We start from the raw sequence: 20,101 nt of genomic DNA, 5'->3' as shown, positions 1-20,101 counted from the left end.
TTTTAGGAGGCTTGAAGTCTGAATTCAGGGCACCAGCTCCTGGGGAAGGCTTTCCTTCTCTGTCAGTTTTGGCGGAAGGTCCTTGTCATCAATCTTCCCCTGGTCTATGAGCTTCTTAGTGCAGGAACCTTGAATCCAAAGGACGTGATTCTCTCCCGACACTGTTTTCTTGGCAGCCTGAGGTTTCTCTCCTTTCTGCTCACTTCTCTCTTTAATATCTCAAAAGAGATTGACTTAAAATACAACCTAATTCTATAGATTGAGTCCTCTCATTAACATAACTGGCTCTAGTCTTGCCTTATTAACATCATCCCAGTGTCGTCAAGTCGAGAGGTTAGGATTTACAACACATAGGATAATCACTTTAGATCACAAAATGGTGGACAACCACACAATACTGAGAATAATGGCCTAGCGAAGTTGACACACGTTTTTTGGGGGGACACAATTCAATCCATAACAATGTGTTAAAGAAAAAATGGTCCTCTTATTTGAACTTAACTTGAACCCTTCCAAGAAACTGGGAACCTCTAGTAAGGACAGTTCTGGGAAAAATCAGCTAAGCACTTTTTTTTTTTTAATATTATTTTATTGCATTTTCGGTGAAGGTTTACAGAGAAGTTTAGGTTCCCATTCAACAATTTCTACAGAAATTGTTCACTGACATTGCTTACATTCTTCATAATGCATGAATTTCTATTTCCCTTCTGGTTGTTCCATTTCCATTTATCTGGTTTCCCTGCCCCTTACATTCTCATCTTTGTTTTAAAGTAATTGTTGACCATTTGGCTTCATATAGGTAATTTTTTAAAGCAGCACAGTACTCACAGGTGATATTCATTATTTTGCTAGCCAATCTTTTACAGGCATACCTCGGAGATATTGCAGGTTCGGTTCCAGGCCACCACAATAAAGCTAATATCATAAGAAAGCGAATCACATAAATTTTTTGGTTTCCCAGTGCATATAAAAGTTATGTTTACACTATACTGCAGCCTATTAGGAGCTCTGGTGGTGCAGTGGTTAAGAGCTCAGCTGCTAACCAAAAGTTCGGCAGTTCGAACCCACCTGCCGCTCCTTGGAAATCCTATGTGGCAGTTCTACCCTTTCCTATAGGATTGCTATGAGTTGGAGTTGACGAGTTTGAGGGTAGTCTATTAAGTGTGCAGTAGCATTATGTCTAAAAAAACGATGTACATACCTTAATTAAAAAACACTTTATTGTTAAAAAATGCTAACCATCATCTGAGCCTTCAGCGAGTTGTAATCTTTTGGGGAGTGGAGGGTCTTGCCTCGATGTTGATGGCTGCTGACTGATCAGGGTGGTATTTGCTGAAGTCTGGAATGGTTGTGGCAATTTCTTAAAATAACAATGAAGTTTGCTGCATCAATTGACTCTTCCTTTTAGGAAAGATTTCTCTGTGGCATGGGATGCTGTTTGATAGCATTTTACCCACAGTAGAACTTCTTTCAAAATTGGAGTCAATCCTCTCAAACCCTGCTGCTGCTTTATCAACTAAGTTTATGTACTATTCTAAATCCTTTGTTGTCATGTCAACAATGTTCACAGCATCTTCACCAGGAGTAAATTCCATCTCAAGAAACCACTTTCTTTGCTCATTCCTAGGAAGCAACTCCTCATCTGTTAGTCTTATCATGAGATTGCAGCAATTCAGTCACATCTTCAGGCTCCACCTCTAGTTCTCTTGCTATCTCCACCACATCTGCAGTTACCTCCTCCACTGAAGTCCTGAACCCCTCAAAGTCATCCATGAGGGTTGAAATCAACTTCTTCCAAATTCCTGTTAATGTTGATATTTTGACCTCCTCCCACAAATCACGAATGCTCTTAATGGCATCTGGAATGATGAATCCTCTCCAGAAGGTTTTCAATTTCCTTTGCCCAGATCCATCAGAGCAATCACCATCTTTGGCAATTACAGCCTTACAAAATGTATTTCTTAAATAATAAGACTTGAAAGTCAAAATTACTCCTTGATCCATGGGCTGCAGAATGGATGCTGTGTTAGCAGGCATGAAAACAACCTCAATCTCCTTATACATCTCCATCAGAGCTCTTGGATGACCAGGTGCATTGTCAATGAGCAGTAATACTTTGAAAGGAACCTATTTTTCTGAGCAGTAGGTCTCAACAGTGGGTTTAAAATATTCAGTAAACCATGCTGTAAACGGACATGCTGTCATCCAGGCTTCGTTCCATCTACAGAGCACAGGCAGAGTAGATTTAGCATAATTCTTAAGAGCCTAGGATTTTCAGAATGGTAAATGAGCACTGGCTTCACCTTAAAGTCACCAGCAGCGGTTAGCCCCTAACAAGAGTCAGCCTGTCCTTTGAAGCCTTGAAGCCAAGTGTTGACTTCTCCTCTGTAGCGATGAAAGTCCTGGATGGCATCTTCTTCCAGTATAAGGCTGTCTCGTCTGCACAGATAATCTTGTTGAGTGTGGCCGCCTTCATCAATTATCTCAGCTAGATCTTCTGGAGAACTTGCTGCAGCTTCTGTATCACCACTTCCTGCTTCACCTTGCACTTTTACGTTATGGAGATGGCTTCTTGCCATAAGCCAACCTCTGCTAGCTTCAAACTTTTCTCCTGCAGCTTCCTCACCTCTCTCAGCCTTCGTATAATTGAAGAGAGTTAGCACCTTGCTCTGGATTATGCTTTGGCTTGAGGGAATGTTGTGGCTGGTTTGAACTTCTATCCAGATCACTAAAACTTTCTCCATATCAGCAATAAGGCTGTTTCACTATCTTGTTATTTGTGCCTTCCCTGGAGTAGCACTTTTCGTTTCCTTCAGGAACCTTTCTTTTGCATTCACCACCTGGCTAACTGTTTGGCACAAAAGGCCTAGCTTTTGGCCTATCTCGGCTTTTGACATGCCTTCCTCACTAAATCATTTCTGGCTTTTGCTTTAAAATGAGAGACGTGTGACTCTTCCTTTCACTTGAACACCGAGAGGCCACTGTAGGATTATTAATGGGCCTAATTTCAATATTGTTCTATCTCAGGGAGTAGGAAGGCCTAGGGAGAGGGAGAGAGACAGGGAAACGGCTGGTTAGTGAAGCAATCAGAACACATACAACATTTATCAATTAAGTTCGCTGTCTTATATGGGTGCAGTTTCTGATGCCCCAAAACAATTACAATAGTAACATCAAAGATCACTGATCACAAATCACCATAACATATAATAATAATGAAAAAATCTGAAATACTGCGAGAATTATCAAAATGTGATGAAGACATGAAGTGAGCACATGCTGTTGGAAAAATGGCACTGATAGACTTGCTCAACACAGGGTTGCCACAAACCTTCAATTTGTAAAAAGTGCAGTATCTGTGAAGTACAATACAGCAAAGGGCAGTAAAATGACAGATGCCCGTATTTACCGAAAAGGTGACCTCAGGGGATAGTTTCATTTCAAGGTTTAAAGATTATCTCAGGGTGATGGTTTCGGGGAGTCTTCCAGTCTCAACCGGACCAGTAAGACTCTTTTTTTGTTTGTTTAGGAATGTGAAATCCTGTTCCACATTTTTGTCTCGTTCTATCAGGATCCCTCTATTCTGGCCCTGATCAGAACAGCCAGCAGTGGTAGCCGGGCACCATCTAGTTCTTCTGGTCTTAGGATAGATGAGTTCTATCCGTGGTTCGTGTAGACCATTAGTCCTGTAGACTAGTTTCTTCTTGGAGTCTTTGGTTTACTTCTTTCTGTTTTGCTCTGGATGACTATAGAACAACAGTTGTATCTTAGATGGCCGCTCACACTACTCACCAAACTAGGATATAAGACATAAACTTTATGAACAACATTATGCCAGTTGACTGAGATTTCCCACGAGACTATGGTCCTAAGCTTTCACACCTAGAAAACCAATCCTGCAAACTGTTTGGTTATGTCTAGAAAGTATCTGCAACTATGCCCCCACGTGCTTTATTATAGATGAACATATATGCATACTGTCACATTCATATACATATGCATACACCTATATATACACATATATACTCACATATACATACCTATACACATATACACCTACACATATACGTATATACCACAACTACCAACAATACTGTAGTTGTTGCAAAATTATATATGCCATAGCAATTACCAAAAAGTCCTTTTTTACTGTGTACATCTTAGTGACATCATTTACCTTCATCAAGTCATGTACACCTCACCCTCATTAGGTGTTACCTTTCCGTCACCAAAAATAACAAGTGCCTGCTATCTAGAGAGTGAATCGCCCCTCACCCCCACCCAACAATGATATTCTGTGTATCTACCTGTGCATGTAATTTCATAAAAGTGAGACTACACACACACACACATATGTATATAGTGTGTGATTGACTTATGTTGCTCAGCATAATGTCATCCAGGTTCATCCAAGATGTGTCGGGAACTCATTTTTCCGTATCGCTGAGTAGTATTCCATGTATGCACGTACTGCATTTTACTTATCCATTCATCTGTTGATGGGCACTTAGGTTGTTTCCATCTCTTGGCTATTGTGAATATTATTGCAATAAACGTAGGTGTGCCTATGTCTGTTCATGTCACTTCTATTAGATCCCTAGGGTATATACCTAGAAGTGGAACTGCTGGGTCATATAGCAGCTCTACCTCTAGTTTCTTGAGAAACTGTAGATGGTTTCCAATAAGGGATGTACTATTTTATATTCCCACCAGCAATGGATGAGGGTTCCAATTTCTCCACATCCCCTCCAACACTTACTATTTTCCATTTTTTTTTTATACTAACCATCCTAGTGGGAGTGAAATGGAATCTCATTTGTGGTTGTGATTCGCATTTCTCCAATGGCTAATGAAGTTGAGCATCTTTTCATGTGTCTTTTGGCCATCTGAATATCCTCTTTGGTGAAGTGTCTGTTCATCCCCTTTGCCCAGTTTTTGATTGGGTTATTTGTCTTTATGTTGTTAAGTTGTAGAAGTTTTCTATATACTTTAGACATTAGACCCTTATCAGTTATATCATTGCCCAAGTTTTTTTTTTTCCCAGTCTGTGGATTCTCTTTATTCTTTTAAGAGTCTTTTAATGAACATAAATAATTAATTTTTATGAGGTCTAAATTATCTATTTTTTGTTTGACAATCTATTATTGACAAAAATTAGGTCCCAAAGCTTTGCTCCTATATTTTCTTCCAAGAACTTTATAGTTTTAGATTTAACATTTAGGACCCTGATCGATTTAATTAGTTTTTGTGTATGGCGTGTGGTATGTTTCATGTTTCTGTATATGGAAATCAGCTAAGAGCTTTTTAAAAAAACAATGCTGGAAAATACCTCAGCACAAATTATTAGGTAAACTTAAACTAACCTATAGATTACAGATCTGCAAAGTTAAGGAACAAATCTGAACTGATGGTCCCCTTTTAGATAGCCCGCCTTCTGCCAACTAAGCAAATGTCAACCAATCACTGTAACTTCTTCTTTGAAAATCCTGTTTGTACTATATAAATAAAACCAAAAAAAACTAAACCCATTGTCATTGGGTTGATTCTGACTCATGGTAACCCCATGTGTTACACAGTAGAGCTGCCCCATAGGGTTTCCTTGGCTGTAATTTTTAAGAAAGCGGATTGCCAGGCCCTTCTCCTGAGGCACTGCTGCATAGGTTTGAATTACTAACCTTTTGGTTAGTAGCCCAGAGCAAACTGTGTGCACCGCCCTGGGTGAAGGAAGTTGTTTTCCCACCAAATTTTTTAAATTTATTTTTTGTTGTTGTTCTTGAGAATATACACAAAACATACACCAATTCAACAATTTCTACATGGACAATTCAGTGACATTGATAACTCTAAAAACGATGGAGCGGGGGCATTGTCTAACCTGTAACTTCAGGTGGGGGAGGGAGAATCAAGATCAACAGCCTAAGGCTGATTGCTATGAGGCAGAGATAGACATGCCTCCTCTCTCTGCCATCTTTGCCAATTCTGATACCAATCATCCCTCCCACAGCACTCTGTACTTCTCTGCTGGGTTCAGTAATTCATTGCAATGGCCACACAGAGCTCACAGACAATAGTCATGATTATAGAGTTTATTAGGTGCAGGGTAATGCTATTCAGCTATATGCACCCCCCTCCTAATGGAGTCAGCTCTGCTCTTCCCCAAAGCATGCTGGGGATGAATTCAGGATGGACTCAGGCTAAGGTACAAGGCTGAGAGTGGCATGTCTGGGCTGGCGGCCAAGGCAGAGGAACATCTTAGCAACAAGAAGAAAAACATCTAGGCCTGGATGTGAAGTCCCTGGGAATGCTGACTGCCCAAGGACTTGGGAGAAAAACAATGAGCCTTGGTCTCAGTTGGAACGGTATATAAGCTTGTGTCCTTTGCTAGGCGGTTGTGGAGCACTGAGCTGGTCCAGCTGCCACTCTGGACCACGGTCCCATAAGCAAACTTCCCAATAAACCATATGTCATGATCGCTGGCTCCGGAGTCTTTCTTCGGTTTCTTGGAGATGTGGCCAACCTTAGGTTCAGGTGCCACTGGGTTGTTACACAACATTAGGGAAGTGACAGGTTACAATTCAGGTTCAGGAATGGTCAGAATACAGTTATTCCATCAGGACAGCCTCTTTTCAGCTGTGCCCACAAGCACGCCTCTCTCTGGCCCCTTGGTCTCTGCCCTGCTCAGGCAAGTGTTACAAAGCCCTTTTAGCTCTGCTGATAAGTACCCCAAGGCACCTTACTCCTCCAGCAAGCCTCCTGCCCAAAGGTACTCAGCTTTCTCACTCTGTGAGCCGGAAAGCCCACCCTACCATCTCCTGCCAGTATCCTGGTTCTGCTGCTGTTTCTCTGTTGTTGCTTCTCATCTTCAGTGTTACAGCTCTCTGGCTTTCTCTTGGTCTCCTGGAGCTTCTCAGTGCAGTGATCCCAAGTCCAAAGGCGTACTTCACCCTTGGCTCTTCTTTCTTGGTGGTGGTGAGATCCTCTCCCTGCTCTGGAATTGGCTCTTTTTACGCTCAGCAGGATGGCAAACTGACTAATCCCCTGGTGGGCCACGATTACCTTATTTGCACAGTGCCACCCAATCACTTTTTTTTTTTTTTTTACCCAATCACTTGGGTGGGAGTTACAAGACCAGATCAAGAAAGGGCACACAGAAGCAATCCATGACATGGCAATTATATTCTTTGGGTTCTGAAAACATGCAGGTTTAGCTGAGGTACACAGGATAATTTAAAAAATTTTTCCTTAGCCTGCATGTATCTGACTCATGAGTCAGAATCAACTTGATGGCAAAGGGTTTCGGTTTTGGTTCAGCATGTATCAAAAAGAAATTTAACTCAAATTACATTTTGAGCTGATAGGGTTTGCTGAGGAACAACTGTTCATGAACAGGGAGTCTACTTTCCACTTAGGATAAACCCTACATTGGATCATAAATCAAATAATGGAGTGGGGAGACTAAAGAAACGGCCTTCTTTATGTAAATGCATTTTAAAGAAAGCCCCTCACATACAGCACAAGTTCCCTAAAAATATCGCTTGGAGGATAGTCTGCTTCTTAAGCAAGGAGCACTACAAAATAAGTTTTCAACAACAGGCCCAAGGCTAGAGCGGGAGCCTCATCCCTTTCATTATGTAAGCTATATTTATTGAATATCTATTGTGAACCACAAGGAGCCCTGGTGGTGGTTAAGCACTTGGCTGTTAACCAAAAGGCTGGCAGTTCAAACCCACCAGCCAGCCACTCTCTGCAGGAGAAAGATGTGGCAGTTGGCTTCCGTAAAGATTTACAGCTTTGGAAACCCTGTGGGGCAGTTCTACTCTGTCCTATAAGGTCATTATGAGTTGGAATCAGTTCTATGACAACAGATTTTTATTGTGAACAAGGCACTGTGCGTTTGGAGGTCAGCATCACTATATGAAGAAGAATGGGGCATCAGGATTGGAGGAAGACTCATTAACAACCTGCATTATGCAGATGACACAACCTTGCTTGCTGAAAGTGAAGAGGACTTGAAGCACTTGCTGATGAAGATCAAAGACTACAGCTTTCAGTATGGATTACAACTCAACATAAAGAAACAAAAATCCTTACAACTGCACCAATAAGCAACATCATTATAAATGGTGAAAATACTGAAGTTGTCAAGAATTTCATTTTACTTGGATCCAATCAATGCCCATGGAAGCAGCAGTTAAGAAATGAAACAGTGCATATGGCATTGGGCAAATCTGCAAAAGATCTCTTACAGTGTTAAAAAGCAAAGATGTCACCTTGAGGACTAAGCTGCACCTGACACAAGCCATGGTATCTTCAATCAACTTATGTGCATGTGAAAGCTAGACAATGAGTAAGGAAGACCAAAGGAGAATTGATGCCTTGGAATTACCGTGCTGGTGAAGAATACTGGATGTACCATGGACTGCCAGAAGAACAAACAAATCTGTCTTGGAAAAAGTACAAGAATGCTACTTAGAAGCAAGGATAGTGAGAGTCTGGCGTACTTTGGACACAGTATCAGGCAGGACCAATCCTTGGAGAAGAACATCGTGCTTGTAAAGTAGAGGATCAGTGAAAAAGAGGAAGACCCTGGACGAGATGGATTGACACAGTGGCTCCAACAATGGGCTGAAACATAGATTGTGAGTTTGCAGCAGGATCCAGCAGCGCTTGGTTCTGTTGTACATAAGGGTAGCAATGAGTCAGAACTGACTCGACGGCACCTAACAACAGCAACACCACAGCATAATTTAAATGCTACTTCAGAATATTGTGAAAATCTTAAATTTACAATCACATCTCGTTTTTCCCCCTATAGCAAAACCGAACAATAGTACTAACTACCAGTCATTTATTCATCCGACTTTATTCCTCTTCCCTGCTGAAGACCTGACACCGCCGAAAATACGAAAAAGACCATGCCACAGGCCCTGAAGACCCTCGGTAAATGCCCTGTAATTTCCCTTTAAGCCTGGCGGCTTGCCGAGTTGCGGAAACCACCGTGGCTTCCCCACGTCACCGACCCTCCCATCCGACTAGTTAACTTTCTCCTCCAACCTGCTCTTGTGATTCTAATGTAGGTTAACCAACTTATTAGATTTCCTGCTCTGCACTTCTGACCTGCCGCCGCGCCGCCTCCTCCGCGAAGTCCTCGGCGAGATCTTTATGTCTACCTGCGGTGGCCACGGAAGCTGAGCTCCCCTCCCCGGGTTCCGGACCGGACTGGGGGGTCAAGTAGACGCCCCTTTTCTCACCCTCCCCCGGTGTCCAGAAGGTGAGAGCAGAGAAGCCTCACTGCCTCAGCCTCGGCTAGCCGCCAGAGCCTCTCGCAGCCCCTACTTCCGCACGCCGAGCCCAGCGCCCTCATCTCGCGTTCTCTCTAGGAACCGCCGAGGCTCCGCAAATCTCTGGTCGGTCACTCTGGTTGGGTTGTTGGAAAGCCTTGACCTCAGGCCTCAAACCTTGCCATTGCCAGGTTCCGCATCTGCGTTCCCGCCTAACCTGGCCCCTGGGAAGCCCTTTTACTGCGTGATTTTCAACCCCAGAAGAAAATTCCTCAAAGTGCTAGTGAACATACTTCCTCCCTCTCCACCGGACCAAATGTATTAAAATTTGGTGCACTGGGTATTTTTAAAAGCTCCTCTTGTGATTCTAATGTAGGTTAACCAACCTATTAGAGAACTAAACCTGGACAGGGCCATTAAAAAAAACGAAAACAAAACCATTGCCATCGAGTTGATTCCAACTCATAGCCACCTATAGGACAGAGTAGAACTGCCCCCGTGGGATTTCCAAGGAGCGACTACTGGATTCAAACTGCTGACCTTTTGGTTAGCAGCCAAGCATTAAACATAGGAGACCAAAAAAAAAAAAAAATTACATATATATATATATACATACACACACACACACCATTATACATGTACTGGCACAACAATTATTTGGCTGCTAACAGAAAAGAACGTGGCTTCTAACTAGGCACAAATTACCCAATAAGCAAGGTTAACCGTGCTTAGGGCATCAACAAAACGGAGGCATCAGTTGTCCAAAGCAAGGACCCTTAGATGTCAAGCAGACAGGGCACAAGGAAAGTGAGTGCCTCAGTGGAAGGGAACCTGCAGAGCACTAAATGAAATTGATACCATTTTATGATTTGTATACAATAACAATTATATTTTCCTTTTTATTTGAGACCGATGGGGGATATCCTCACATTCAGTTCTCTCCGTCATCGACCGCTGCCCCAGCGGCTCTATCCTCACCTGACTTGTGACGGCACCTGGTCCTGTACAAAGCAAACCAAAATTCGGCTTCAGATTGAGCATATCCTTTTATTTGTATCATGCTCTTTGCCATCATTGTCGCCCCCATTGGGTATCTGCAGTACTGTAGTCCAATGAAGTGTCAGGATGCAGCATCAAAGGAGGAAAAGTAAGTGTGGAAGTTTTTAAGTATTATTTCAAGATTAAAAACACTCGTGGAGATCTGGGAAGACTCTGCCAACAAACATCGTTTGACAAACGAATGACATTATTTACAACTGCCTTGTAAGTACTATTTCTTTTGACTATCCCAGACCTGAAGAACATATTTCAAATCAATTTTTTTAACTTACTAATTTTCAAATATAAATTTTCATGTTAATGTCCAAATTTGGATATAATTTTTATTTTATAAATATTGCTTATTTTATATATTTTCAAGTATTCAAATTTATTTGCTATGGTAGAATCCGTGGTGTCACTTGTGGGAGGGTGCAGACCATACTGGATGACACTGTAATAGAAGGTGACACCAAAATGAGTGTCTATAAAATTTTTGTGCAGTGTTTCAGCAGAAATTTATTAGTTTTTATAAAATATCCCTCTAGTTAGTTATAAAAACAAAAACATTTTTTGTAAGCCCAGCTAACATGTATCAATATACCTACAAGGCTAAAACTCTACACTAATTTACTTTTTGAACCTTCTAATACACACCAGTCAGAGCTGTCATTATTACCCAATTGCAATGATGCCGTTAATAGCATGGTTTCATCTACATGCGCCATAAACACGCACTGTTGTTTTCATTGTTGCCAATGTTTTTATGGTGATTTTGGCAAAATTTCTGGTGTTTTAGCTACAATATTGTGGTAATTAGGTTCATGGGGGGGTAACACCAGGAGTTATCGCCCTGGGTGACAGCAACCCTAGTGACGCCACTGGGGTAGAAATAATGTAAAAACTGACATGATTTTATATTCAGGTAAAATGAAGTGGCAACAACTAAGTGAAGTGCAGAAATGAAAGCTCACAGAAGATAAAAAGGAAAGGACTTGTGAATCCCCAAAGTCAATTCCAAAATTAACTTCCTTTTTAAAACGTAATGAATCAGAAGGGACTTCTTTCATTGAATGCTGGAGTTTAACAGGTGCACATTGTTGTACTAATACCACTAGTGCTGAAATTACTAACAGCAATGCAAATATAGCAGAATTTGTTCCAAATTCTGCACCCATTCTTTGCTGGAGTAAAAAAACACAATAATGGTATAGAAGGTGAATTTGTCTTAGGAGCTGAAGTCTCATCTGCAGACCCCATAAATAACAGAAACACAGATCCCACTTTGTGGAACAGTTTTTCTTCTGATGACGTAAAGTATTGGACAAAAGTGGGCCAAGTGATTGTCGACATCACAGTGGACGATTTGAGTATTTGTGTCAAAAATTTCTGGACGGTAAATATTTGTTCGGTAGCCAGAACAAGGTTCTGTAGCCAGAATATATTTCTAGGGTGCAAAGCTAATGGTAAAAATTATAAAAGGGAATGGCTACTTATTATCCACCAGTCAGCTCTGTATATTGTTTTGTTACAAACTACTCAGTCTTAAATCATTTAATTTCAATTTGCTACAGATAAAGTTAGAGATTAGTGCAACTTGAATATGACTGATAAACATTAAAACAGTTCAATTCACAGAGATTTGTATGTTGTCATATTTAAACCAAAGATAGGATTTGGCTTAATTCCTGAACTGGAAACACAAATTAATGCAGAACAGCAATATTGGAAAGTTGTTTTGCAACAAATGCATTGTTGCTGTCATAACAATCGCTGAACATGGACTATCTGAGGAAGAAATGAAGTGTTTGGGTCCCCACAAAATGGAAATTTGGGGGGTTTACTTGAACTTGTTCAGTTTGATCCAGTTTTAGCAGGTCACATTTCAAAATACGGTAACACAGGAAAGGGCAACCCATCCTATCTGTCTAAAATGCACGAAGAATTAATAAACTTAGTAAGTGATAAAGTTCAATCAAGTATTTTCAGTGAGATGAGAATAGCTTGATATTTCAGTTTGTCTGTAGATTCCACTCCTGATCTTTCCCATACAGATCAGCTAAGTATTGCCTTAAGATGCGTATCTCCAACAGATGGAAAACCTGTCAAACAATTTATCACATTTACCAGCTTAAAAAGTCATACGGGTAAAGAAATTGCAGATCAAGTACTTCACTATTTATGTGAAGATTGCAAAATTGATTTTTCTAAGTTCAGAGGCCAGTCCTATGACAATGCTGCCTATATGTCAGGGTGTCGTGAAGGCATGCAACAGAAAATTTTAGAACATAGTGGATATGGCATTTTCATACCGTGTGCTGCGCATTTACTTAATCTTATAGGACACAGCACAGTAGCTTGTTGTCTGGAAGCAGTTGATTTTTTTTTTTCTACTGTTTAGTTACTCTACACATTTTTGCCACCTCTACTAACCCGTGGACAGTTGTTAAAACATATTTAGACAATGATCAAGTATTAAAATATCTTTATAATACACGTTGAAAAGCACATGCTGTGGCAACTAGTGCAGTCCTGGAATCATACACTCAGATTCTAGATGCCTTAGAAAATATTGCTGAAGACCAGGTACAAAAAGGAGACACCAGCAGAGAAGCTGAAAACATCACTGACAAAATGCAAACACTTGAGTATATATTTATATTGGTTATATGAAACAATATATTGCAGCATTTTCATCAGACTAGTCAAGCTTTCCAAGATTCAGAAGTAAATTTAAAGGCATACACAGATCTCCACCAGTCATTAATAGGGTATTTACATAATTTAAAAGAAGATTTTGTAAACAAATCTCACCAAATACTGATTACCAAGTGGTTCACCATCACAGAAGCATTAGAAAGAAAAAAGTCAATGACGGAAGTGCTCCAGAAATATCACTGAATGCCAGAGATCAATTTCACGTAACCACATACTACACCATCACTGACACACTTGAATCTTGCATGAAAGAAGGGCCAAAGTGTATGAAGTTCTTTCAAATAGATTTTCCTTCTTAAACAATGTGGATATACCTGATGAAGAATGCATGAAGGCATCCAGGAAATTAGTGCAGGCGTATCCCAATGACTTAAATACAAACCTTTACGGAGAAGTGACACAATTTCATTCTTACACGAGAACTAAGCTTACAGATTCAGGAAAGACAGATTTTACTTACGTAGGCATGTATGATTCCATAATATAAGATTAAATACAATGGGTGTTTCCCAATGTTGAAAATGTTTCACACATATTCCTAACTTTAATGATCACCTACTGCACAACAGAATGCTTATTTTTATCCCTAAAGAGACTCAAAAACCATCGGCATACAGGAGTGGTTCAAGAAAGACTTGATTCATTATCCTATTATGTATGGAAGTAGATATTGTCCAGCAGCTTAATTGTGTTGAAATCATTGAAGAATTTGTAACAGCAAAGAATAGAAAGAAATGTTTTTTAGTTATAACATGTTAGAGATGAAAGATCTATTTAAAAATAAAATATAGTAATTTGTTATATGTTTTCTGATCATGAAATTATCTTTTATGACATCTTCTCATTTGTTCATTTATAATTCTAGCATTTATTGTGAAACAGGCATCAAAACCGAAGTATGAGCCATTTAAAGCAAAATTGGTGAAAGTCAATTTTTCTTGGTGAGAGATAAACAGAATTTTACATTGTTGAAGCAATTACGTTCACTGATTCACTTTCTTTGTTGGAATATGTGGAATATTCTTTTTGTAGAAAACATGGTATATAGTGAAAATCTTAGTACCTTGCATCCACTAAAAATTTTGTAATCCAGTTCGTCTCATTCTACTAAACGGCATACGCCACTTTTGCGTTCAGTTGCTAATATTATAGTGGAATTTAAAAAGAAGTTACATCATGGATAGCTAAGACACACACACATAAACACATATAACTCACCCCGTTTAAATGCATGAGTAAGCAGAGGAGGGGGCACCACAGATTATCAGTGTTTAGGGCCCTCACATGCCTTAATTCAGCCCTGGTTCTAACCCACCACGGTATATTCAATATTCTTCTCCAGCACCATAATTCAAAGGCATCGATTCTTCTTTGGTCTTCCTGACTCATTGTACAGCTTTCGAATGCATATGAGGCGACTGAAGATACCACGACTTGGGTCAGATGCACCTTTGACAGCTTTGTTTTTTAACACTTTAAAGAGATCTTTTGTAACAGAGGAAACCCTGGTGGCGCAGTGGTTAAGTGCTACGGCTGCTAACCAAAGGGTTGGCAGTTCAAATCCACCAGGCACTTTTTGGAAACTCCATGGGGCAGTTCTACTCTGTCCTATGGGGTCACTATGAGTTGAAATCAACTCGAAGGCACTGGGTTTGGTTTTGTTTGTAACAGGTTTGCCCAGTGCAATACGTCGTTTGATTTCTTGACTGCTGCTTCCATGGGCATTGATTGTGGATTCAAGTGAAATGAAATCTTTGACAACTTCACTGTTTTCTCTCTTTATCTTGATGTTGCTTATTTTTCCATTTTTGAGGATTTTTATTTTATGTCATGGCTAGGGATTATATAATGGTTAAACATAGGGTTAGGGCTTGTATTAGGGTTAGGGTACGGGTTAGGTGTAGGGTTAGGGTTAGGACCAGGGTTAGGTTTAAGGTTAAGGTTAGCAGTATGGTTAGGGGTAGGGTTAGGGTTGATTGTGTGGACAGGGTTAGGTTTAGGCTTAGTGTTAAGGTTATTATTAGTATTGGGATTGGGGTAGGGATTAGTGTGAGGGTTATGTCTAGGGTTAGCATTAGGCCTAGGGAGGGCTAAGGTTAGGATAGTACATAGAATTGGGTTAGGGTTAGAGTTAGCCTTAGAGCTCAGGTTTGTGTTAGAACTAGGATTAGGGTTAACTATAGGGTTATGTATTATTTAGGGTTCATGTTGTGGTTAGGTTTAGTCTTAAGATTACAGGTAGGTTTAGACTTGAATTAGGTTTAGTGTTAAAACACAGGATTAGGGCTTGAATTAGCCTTAGTGTTAGGTTTAGGCTTAGTCTTAGGGTTAGGGTTGTGTTAGGGTTATGGTTAGGATGAGGGTAAGATTAGGAATAGGCTCAGTGCTCAGGGTAGCGTTAGGGCATTGATTAGAATGAGGCTTAGAACTGGGGTGACGGTTAGGCTTTAAGGTTAGGGCCAAGGTTAGTTTTGGGGCTAGAATAAGAGTTAAATGGGATTAGAACCTGTGTTAGCATTAGGGTTTACATTAGGGCTAGATTTAGAATTAGGTTAGGGTTAGAGCTCAGGTTTGGGTTAGGACCAGGTTTAGGGTCAAATATAGGGTGAAGGCTTTTGTTTGGTTTAGAGTTAGGATTATCGTTGGGGTTAGAGTTAGGGTTAAGATTATGGTTCTATTTATGGTTAAGATTAGGATTAAGGTTAAATTTAGGTTAGGATTGAGGCTAGTTTTAAATTTAAACATATTGGTTAGAGCTTACGTTTGTGTTATCATTAGGGTTAGGGTTAGGATTTGGTTTATGGTTACAGCTAAGATTAGTGTTAAAAGCAGGGTTAGGTCTCATTTTAGGATTAGTTTTAGAGTTTGATCTATGCTAGGAATACTGTTAGAGTTAACATTGGGGTGATATCATGGATTGAATCGTATCCCCCAAAAATATATGTATCAATTTGGCTAGGCCATGATTCCCAGTATTTTGTGATTGTCTGCCATTTTGTCATATGCTGTGATTTTCCTATGTGTTGTAAATCCTACATCCATTATGTTAATGAGGTAGGATAGGAGGCAGTTATGTTAATGAGGCAGGACTCAATCTTCAAGATTGAATTGTATCTTGAGCCAATCTCTTGAGATATAGGAGAGAAGCGAACAGAGAGACAGGGAGACCTCATACCACCAAGAAAGCGGTGCTGGAAACAGAGCTTGTCCTTCGAACCTGGGGTTGCTACAGGAAGAAGTTCCTACTCCAGGGGAAGATTGATGAGAAGGACTTTCCTCCAGAGCCGAGAGAGAAAGCCTTCCCCTGGAGCTGACGTCCGGAATTTGGACTTCTAGCCTACTAGACTATGAGAGAATAAACTTCTCTTTGTTAAAGCCGTCCACTTGTGGTATTTCTGTTACAGCAGCACTAGATGACTAAGACAGATGGGGGTAGGGTTAGGATTAGTTTTAGGGTTAGAATTAGGTTAGGTCTTAAGTTAGGATTAGGGTTAAGCATAGGGTTAGGGCCTCATGTGTCTGTCAGTTTGTCATACTGTGGGGGCTCGTGCGTTGCTGTGATGCTGGAAGCTATGCCACTGGTAGTCAAATACCAGCAGGGTCACCCATGGCAGACAGGTTTCAGCTGAGCTTCCAGACTAAGACAGACTAGGAAGAAGGACCTGGCAGTCTACTTCTGAAAAGAATTAGCCAGTGAAAATCTTATGAATAGCAGCAGAACATGGTCTGATATAGTGCCAGAAAATGACCCCCTCAGTTTGGAAGGCACTCAAAATACAACTGAGGAAGAGCTGCCTCCTCAAAGTAGAATCGACCTTAATGATGTGGATGCAGTAAAGCTTTTGGGACCTTTATCTGCTGATGTGGCACAACTCAAAATGAGAAGAAACATCTGCAAACATCCATTAATAATTGGAACCTGGAATGTATTAAGTACGAATCTCGGAAAAATGAAAATTGTCAAAAATGAAATGGAATGCGTAAAGATTGATATTCTGGGCATTAGTGAGCTGAAATGGACTGGTATTGGTCATTTTGAATTGGACAATCATTTGGTCTACTATACTGGGAATGACAACTTGAAGAGGAATGGTGTTGCATTCATCGTCAAAAAGAACATTTCCAAATCTATCCTGAAGTACAACTCCATTGGTGATAGGATAATATCCACATGCCTATAAGTAAGACCAGTTGATACAACTATAATTCAGATTTACACACCAACCACTAAGGCCAAAGATGAAGAAATTCAAGATTTTTACGAACTTCTGCAGTCTGAAATTGATTGAACAGACAATCAGGATGCACTGATAATTACTGGTGATTGGAAACAAAGAAGAAGGCTCAGTAGTTGGAATATATGGCCTTGGTGATAGAAATGAAGCAGGAGATCACACGATTGAATTTTGCAAGACCAACGACTTCTTCATTGCAAATACCTTTTTTTCACCAACATAAACGGTCCTTGCCACATGGAATACACAGGAGTCAAATTGACTACATCTGTGGGAAGAGACGATGGTAAAGTTCAAAATCATCAGTCAGAACAAGACCAGATGCAGACTGTGGATCACACCGTCAGTTACTCATATACAAGTTCAAGTTGAAACTGAAGAAAATTAGAACAAGCCCATGAGAGCCAAAACTGGACCTTGAGTGTATCCCACCTGAATTTAGAAACCATCTCAAGAATAGATTTGATGTATTGAACACTAATGACTGAAGACCAGACAAATTGTGGAATGACACCAAGAACATCATACATGAAGAGAACAAGAGGTCATTAAAAAGACAGGAGAAAAAGAAAAGACCTAAATGGATGTCGGAAGAGACTCTGAAACTTGCTCTTGAAAGTCAAGTAACTAAAGCAAAAGAAAAAAATGATGAAGTAAAAGAGCTGAGCAGAAGATTTCAAAGGGTGGCTCGAGAAGACAAACTATTATGATGACATGTGCAGAGACCTGGAGATGGAAAACCAAAAGGGAAGAACATGCTTGGCATTTCTCAAGCTGAAAGAACTGAAGAAAAAATTCAGGCCTTGAGTTGTGGTATTGAAGCATTCTACAGGGAAAATATTAAATGACACAGGAAACATCAAAAGAAGATGGAACGAATACACAGTCACTATACCAAAAAGAATTGGTCAGCTTTCGACCATTTCAGGAGGTAACATATGATCAGGAACCGATGGTACTGAAGGAAGGTGTCCAAGCTGCACTGAAGGCATTGATGAAAAACAAGCCTCTGGGAATTGACAGAATACCACCTGAGATGTCTCCACAAACGGATGCAGTGCTGTAAGTGCTCACTTGTTTATGTCAAGAAATTGGAAGACAGCTACCTGGCCAACTGACTGGAAGAAATCCATATTTATGCCTATTCCCAAGAAAGGTGATCCAACCTAATTTGAAAATTATCAAATAATATCATTAATATTACATGCAAGCAAAATTTTGCTGAAGATCACTCAAAAGTGGCTGCAGCAATATATCAACAGGGAACAGCCAGAAATTCAAGCTGGATTTAGAAGAGGATATGGAATGAGGGATATCATTGCCGATGTCAGATGGATCCTGGCTGATAGCAGAAAATACCAGAAAGATGTTTACCTGTGTTTTATTGACTATGCTAAGGCATTCGACTGTGCGGATCCTAACAAATCATGGATAACATTGTGGAGAATGAGGAATTCCAGAACACTTAATCATGCTCATGAGGAATTTGTACATGGATCAAGAGGCAGTCGTTTGAAGAGAACAAGGGGATACTGCATGGTTTAAAGTCAGTAAATGTGTGTGTCAGGATTGTATCCTTTCACCATACCTATTCAATCTGTATGCTGAGCAAATAACCGGAGAAGCTGGACTATATAAAGAATAACAGGGTGTCAGGATTGGAGGAAGACTCATTAACACCCTCCCATATGCAGATGACACAATCTTGTCTGCTGAAAGTGAAGAGGACTTGAAGCATTTGCTGATGAAGATCAAAGAGCACAGCCTTCAGTATGGATTACACCTCAAGAAAAGAAAACAAAAATCCTCACAACTGGACCAATAAGCAGCATCATGATAAATGGAGAGGAGATTGAGGTTGTCAATGATTTCATTTTACTTGGATCCATAGTCAACACTCAAGGAAGCAGCAGTCAAGAAATCAAAAGATGCATTGCATTGGGCAAATCTGCTGCAATAGATCTCTTTAAAACATTGAAAAGCAAGGATGTCACCTTTGAGGACTAAGGTGCACCTGACTCAAGCCATAGTGTTTTCAGTCACCTTATATGCTTGAGAAAGCTGGACGATGAATAAGGAAGACTGAAGAAGAATTGACCCCTTTGAACTGTGGTGTCGGAGAATATTGAATATACCATAGACTGCCAAAAGAACGAACAAATCTGTCTTGGGAGAAGTTCAAACACAATGCTCCTTAGAAGCAGGGATGGTGAGACTTCATCTCACATACTTTGGACATGTTATCAGGAGGGATCAGTCCCTGGAGAAGAACATCATGCTTGGTAAAGTAGAGGGTCATCGAAAAAGAGAAAGACCCTCAACGAGATGGATTGACGGATGCACTGGCTGCAACAATGAGTTCAAGCATAGCAACAATTGTGAAGATGGGGCAAGACTGGGCAGTGTTTCGTTCTGTTGTTCATAGGGTCTATCTATGAATCAGAACTGACTTGATGGCACCTAACAACAACAACATAGTGTTAGGGCTCATGTTAAGATTAGTATGGTATAGGCTTAGGGTTAGGGTCAGGACTACAGTTATGTTTAGAGTGTCACCGTCAGGGATAGGGTTAGAATTAGGGTTATGGTTATGGTTGGAAATAGGGTTAGGTTTACTCTTAGGATTAGGGCTAGTTTAGGGTTGAGGCTGGGGTTGGAGTTAGAATTTGGGTTAGATTTAGGGTTAGCGTTAGAGATAGAGTTAGTTTTAGGTCTGGGGTTAGGGTTATGAATAGGAATAGGATTAGGTTCATGTTTAGTATTATCAACATTAAGGCTTGTGTTATGTTTAAGCCTAGGACTAGGGTTAAACATAGGATCAGTGCTCAT

This window comes from Loxodonta africana, chromosome 12 (genome assembly GCF_030014295.1).
Source record: "Loxodonta africana isolate mLoxAfr1 chromosome 12, mLoxAfr1.hap2, whole genome shotgun sequence".
Lineage (NCBI taxonomy): Eukaryota > Metazoa > Chordata > Mammalia > Proboscidea > Elephantidae > Loxodonta > Loxodonta africana.
The sequence above is the reverse complement of the archived record's forward strand: the minus strand, read 5'-3'. Positions refer to the sequence as shown.